Source organism: Panthera onca, chromosome B2 (assembly GCF_046562875.1).
Source record: "Panthera onca isolate mPanOnc1 chromosome B2, mPanOnc1 haplotype 2, whole genome shotgun sequence".
NCBI lineage: Eukaryota > Metazoa > Chordata > Mammalia > Carnivora > Felidae > Panthera > Panthera onca.
The window spans coordinates 90,439,485-90,445,484 of record NC_138343.1 but is presented as its reverse complement, the minus strand read 5'-3'; the positions used below and the strand labels follow the sequence as shown (position 1 = coordinate 90,445,484).

At 40.5% G+C, this 6,000-nt stretch overlaps 1 protein-coding gene and 1 long non-coding RNA gene across 4 annotated transcripts in view; one reads left to right on the top strand and one right to left on the bottom strand.

Annotated features, from left to right (window-relative positions):
- The first annotated feature begins 3,174 nt into the window (after positions 1-3,174).
- Positions 3,175-6,000, top strand: part of ASCC3 (activating signal cointegrator 1 complex subunit 3) — a 357,007-nt gene continuing 354,181 nt past the window's right edge. For all 3 annotated transcript variants that reach the window (XM_060616263.3, XM_060616264.3, XM_060616262.3), the window contains exon 1: positions 3,175-3,439. The gene's annotated coding sequence lies outside the window, so the exon portion shown is untranslated. The remainder of the gene's footprint in view (positions 3,440-6,000) is intronic.
- LOC132667427 (uncharacterized) overlaps positions 5,032-6,000 on the bottom strand; it is a 32,600-nt gene continuing 31,631 nt past the window's right edge. Inside the window, exon 3 of the long non-coding RNA XR_009605149.3 lies at positions 5,032-5,290. This is a non-coding gene — a long non-coding RNA (uncharacterized LOC132667427). The remainder of the gene's footprint in view (positions 5,291-6,000) is intronic.

Below are 6,000 nucleotides of genomic sequence, written 5' to 3'. Positions count from 1 at the left end.
CTACTTTAGAGATGTGTTATATAGTAATCCCCCCTTACCTGTGGGGGATACTTCCAAGACTGCCCAAGTGGATGCCTGAAACTAATGATAATATCAAACCCCATATACACTGTTTTTTTTCAATACATTAATACTTATGATAAAGTTTAGTTTATAATTAGGCACAGTAAGAGATTAACAATGACTAATAATAAAATAGAATAATTACAATGTACTGTAACTGAAATTATGTGGATGCAGTCTCTCTCTCTCTCTCTCTCTCTAAATATCTTATTATACTGTACTCACCCTTTTTCTTTTGTTGTGAGATGATAAAATGCCTAGGTGATGAGATGAAGTGAAGTGAATGACACAGGCATTGTGACATAGCATTAGGATACTATTGACCGTCTGATGATATCTCAGAAGAAGGATCATCTGCTTCCAAGCAGTGGTTGACCTCAGGTAACTAAAACAGCAGAGAGGGAAACCTTTGATAAGAGGCAGGGCTACTATAATTTATTTAAATCAATCCCCTCTTGTTTTTGGAATATCTTTTAAAGTACGAGTTTTAGTTGGTTGTCCAGCCACCCACTAATTTCAACCCATCCTACTCAATATTGCCAAGAGAATCACAGATTCCCATTCTCTAACTGCCAAAATCCTGATTGCCTAAAGTACTCACTCAATTCCTTAAATTAAAAATTGAATCTTCTTACAGATTAGTTATCTAATTTTAACTTTATTGTCACTACCTTCCAATAAGAACCTTCTATTATAGACAAACAGGTTACTTGTTATCATAGAGTATATCTGCAGTCTTGTTTCCTTGTCTTTGCTCATGGCATACTTCCTGGACAATATTCTTTCTCTTCATTGGGAATCCTGCAATCAGACTGCCTTTCCACTAACATTCAAAAAAAATTTTTCTAATGTTTATTTTTGAGAGAGAGAGAAAGAGAGAGAGAGAGAGAGAGGGAAACAGAGCATGAGTGGAGGAGGGGCAGACACAGTCTCTGAAGCAGGATCCAGGTTCTGAGCTGTAAGCACAGAGCCTGATGCGGGGCTTGAACTCATGAACCTCAAGATCATGACCTAAGCCAAAGTCAGATGCTTACCAACTGAGTCACCCAGGTGTCCCTCCACCAACATTTTGGAAAACCCTCCAGGGATTACACAGAGGATAAAGATGGTTCTTAGAGTTCAATGAAGTATATTACCCTCTAGGCCAGGGCTGTCTAATAAAAATGATGCAAGCCACCTATGTAATTTAAAACTTTCTAGGGGTGCTTGGGTGGCTCAGTCATTTGAGCATCCAACTCTTGGTTTAGGCTCAGGTCATGATCTCATGGTTTGTGAATTTGAGCCCTGCATCGGGCTCTGTGCTGACAGTGCGGAACCTGCTGGGGTTCTCTTTTTCCTTCTCTCTCTGCCCCTTCTCTGCTCGCACTGTCTCCATATTTCTCAAAATAAATAAACAAATAAACTAAAAAAAAATCTCTTAAAAAACCTTCTTACTAGCCACATAAAAAAATAAAGTTAAAATTACTTTTAATATATTGACTCAATATATGCCAAATGTTAATATTTCAACATAGAAGATCCATGACATGGATCTTATATACTCAATATAAGAATTCAGATATTTTACCTTTTTTTGGTATTAAGTTTCAAAATCTGGTGTATGTTTTGCACTTACTGCATGCCACCACGTTTAAAGGGTAAAGGGCCGCATTTGGTTAGTTCTAGGGCAGTTCTAGGCAGGGTCCATTTTCAATTTCCTTCTTCTCCCTTAAGTCTCTGAAACTGTGATGAGAACAATCTATCATGTGAATTCCTAGCACTTATTGTTAGTACCGCTCATTATTATGTGGTTCCCTGTCATTATTTATCTTTTAATACATTTATCTTGTCTCATAAACTAACCTGTAAATTCTTTGAAGTCTGGGACCAAGGGCTGATCCGATCTCAAGATTGAAAATAACTTTAATAAAACCAGGAACTAATTCTGCTCTTGATGTATGGCTCCGCTGCACCTAGTGCCTCTGAAATAAGCCTTGGAATCTAAGTAAGGTCAAATCTGGTGGTTGATGCATCCACACATCCTAAGGCAGACAACTTCTTTGACTAGTGCTAGAAGGGGATCTTCAAGATCTGAAATGTTTCTCTCAAGTCTGCTTTTCTTGAGACATGAAACAAATTATGTCACATGATGAGTCTTTATCCAGTACTTTTCAACCAGTACTTTTTTATTTGTCACGTTTTGGGGTTCTCTTTGTCATCAGCTCTCCTCCGAAATAATTCCAACTTTTCTGAGGTTTTGCTTTTTCTTTCTTTCTTTTCTTTTCTTTTTTTTAACATGCTCAATCTAGACTGAACGTAGAACTCCGGTTATGGCTTGGCCAATGAGGAATTAACTGGATCACTGTTGACTGCCTCTCTATAAAACACAGTTCCACTAGGCATCAAGACGCATTCGTTATGAGAACGGCAAGTTGGGAAAGTTAAAGAGCCACAGCACATTAAGTCATGCCATCTTCATATCCCTGATGTTTAGTCTAGAACTGTATACACATACACCAGGCAGTTCTTGAGGTTAGTTAATTTTTCTTGATATCATCTTCCTGTCTTTGCAAATGAGCCAGGGAATCTTCAGACATTGTGTTTTTGGTGTGGGCTGTCCCACCAAAGGACCCGCTAGCAGAGATAACTTTTAAGAGAACTAAGGTGAGGACTAAGAAAGTTTAAGGAAAGCGAACCTGAGTCCAGGGAACCGTATATAAAGTGTCCAGTAGCCGGGAGCTCTGGCTGGTGAAGAAGATGGCAATTACCCGGTTCCTCATATTGCTCTTCCCTCCTGTATCTTAATAGGAATTATTACTTCTTTGTCTTCATCTTAGGGAGAAGAATCAGGGAAAAGACGCAGCGAACTCAAGTAATTGCAAAGAAAGGCTCTGAGATGGTGAGCGAGAGGCTGCAGGTCCGGCCCTGTAAGGACACCCACCTGACCAAGGAGTCCTGGGAACGCGCGCGCCCGCGCCCGTGCCCGTTTGGGGGCGCGCCCTCAGCGCCGGCTGGGTCTTTCTCGCAGCTCTGCGGGCAGGAGGCGGGGCGGCGGCGCGCACGCGGACGGGGTGGGGCAGGAGGGAGCTGACGTGCCGACGTTGGCGCCGCTGCCGGGCGGGTGACGTGTAGGTCCGCGCCTGCTCCGCCCCCTTCCTCCTCGCCGGGTTTGTAGGTCTGTCTGGTGGTCGGGGCTCTGTACTCTTCTAGTGGGAGCGACCCCGGCGAGCCCAGGTTGAGGTGCGGAAGAAGGCAAAACGGTGCAGTTGCCCACCGGAATCTTCAGCTCTCTTCGCTCCCCACCCGGCGTGGGAAGTAAAAATGAAAACGAAAGGGAGGTAGGCGCGGAGGTAGGAGCTGACCGAGTGATGGGAAGCGCGTGAGCTGGGGCCGAAAGGTGAGGAGATGGAGCTGGAGGTGGGAAGGGGAGGGCAGGTGGCGGGAGGCAGGGACTTGGGGGCGGACGACGCTACGGGACAGCCCCCTCGGGTCTCGGAGGGAAGCCACGAGCTGTCATCCCCCCTCGGGGCCTGAAGTCGTATCCCTGGTTTCCGACAGTCTCGTCCACTTTGGAGTTTCTAGGTGGGGGTGGTGATCAAAAAATCATCCTAGCGGTATATTGTACAGGTGTTAGACCACTAGGTGATGACCAGATGGGGAGGTTTTTCTTTCCTGTGCGTAATTTGTTTCCTTTAGTTCCCCCCCCCCCCCACCTCCGGTACAAAGCCGTGATAACTTTTTTCGTTTACTTCATAGAGCTTTTTAAGAGAAAAATCTGCTTTGTATTTTTTACCCTCACACTGAAAAGTAAATAGTCTGGGTAGGGTGTTGACCATGGTGAATTGAGGGTGCAGTCGACGAGTCTAGAATGTTCATTTTGAAATAAGTAAATGTGTGTGTGTGCGCGTGTAAGGGACGTGTTGTGAGTACGTGGGCAGTTGTAAGTTGTATTAAAAAGTCTTTTAAACTTAAGACCATGGGGGAGGGGAAGAAAAAAAAAAAGGGAGGGAGCCAAACCATAAAAGTCTCTTAAAAACTGAGAACAATCTGAGGGTTGATAGGGCGGTGGATGGGAGGGGGTGATGGGTATTGAGGGCACCTGTTGGGATGAGCACTGGGTGTTGTATGGAAACCAATTTGACAATAAATTTCATATTAAAAAAATAAATAAAATAAATAAGTCTTTTAATCATAAATTAACTTATTCATTGAATGGAGTGTGTTCGTGTAATCTGCTGTTGTTTGGTTTTTTAAAAGAAGCATAATTTTAGCAGTAACAAAGTTTGATGTGATTGGTATCACGTGTTCACTCCAACTAGTGATCATGTTTTCTTTTTACAAGTAAGGTTAGATTGAATAGCCAGTATCTCCATCACTAGATTTCATGTTTCATGGATTGAAATATTTTTTTTTTTTTCTCATTTTTGGAGTGTTAGGAAAAGTTAAGAATTCAGCTATTCTACTCTGCATTGAACTTCTGTTCATCTTTTATTTTTAATGACGGCTGTAATAATAGTCTCACATAAGAAGAGTGCTCTTAGAGATGCCAATTAAGCATAGGCTATATAATTTTATTTGAATGAATTTTTCATGACTTAGCCTTCTTGATCCCTGCTGAACAGTTTTCTTTTATCATTTCATTCATTCATATATGCCAGGCACTGTGCTAGGCCTAGGAAATCAAGAGAGATACAGTGTCTGTAATTCGGAACTTTCTATGGAAAGTTTAATAGAGGATCTTAACTAGGATTCCTTTTCATGTCGTGGATCTCTAGTGGACCAAAATAAAGCTTTTCATGAGAATAAGTTATTGTTAATGTTTACATGTAACTGGCATCTAAGGAGGGGCAGATTATTGTCCTTGAACGGCATGACTGATTTTTCTTTGATCAAAATGAGAGTATACATACCAATGTTTTGCCAGTTAAGAGAGTGATTTTTTCTTTTTGCCGAGTTGGCTTAAATACAAAGTTCACAATTGGAAATCAGTTTCTACCTGAAAAGAAAGATTTTATTTTTCCAGTTTTTACATTGGCCACATTGGATCTCCTATGTGTTAATGACTCATAATTCATAAGAATTCTGCACACAAAGCATATTCATCAGAAACATGTATGGTACTTATTGACAAGAAAATTTTTTGTCCCATAGTACCTTCGTTGGGGAGGTAGTTAGCGTAAGCCCTTTCAGTGCAATGTATGTCTTCATATAAATACGGCACAGTTTTCAACTTTGAGAAGATATCTACCTGAAATTGAAATTTTAACAAACATAAACATTTATGGAAAGAAAAAATGCATAATTACCAAGGAGGAAAGGTATCTTACGTAGTTAGTAATTGTGAGAAGGTAGGTGTTATGTGTCTATCTCCTTCTATAAAGTTTTTTAAAGTAGGTACTAGATCTTATTTCTTGTATAATGCCCAGCTCATAGTAGATGTTCCTATATAAATGTTTATTCATTCAACATGTACCATCTCATTTAAGTCCTCACTTTGCATATAGATGAGCAAGGGAGCATGTTTGAGTGTGCCTGATGGGTGTTCAGTTTCATTTTACTGCTGTTATGATAATCAGTTATACAGGCTGTTTTATTTATGAAACTCTATTATTCAGATTTAATGCAGTTCAATCCATCTTTGAATATTTCAATTTAATCAGGTCATTCGACCTGAAAGGGGCATAAAAAGTCACTTTGAAGCCCCTCTTTATTTCGTTAATCAGAAAGTTGATACCCAGAGAAGTGAGCTGATTTTTTATCATCAAACAAAAATTGACATCTGAACTCAGTTCTCATTATTTTTATTTTACTTTGTTCCTACTATGTCATTTTGCCTCTCCTCATTATAACTTGAACAGACTTAACTCTTGGAAACCTTTGTAAATTAAAATAGAGTCCTATTTTATCTTTCTGGTTTAGGAGTTTGGGGCTTGTCTACCTCCACTTCTGTGATTCACT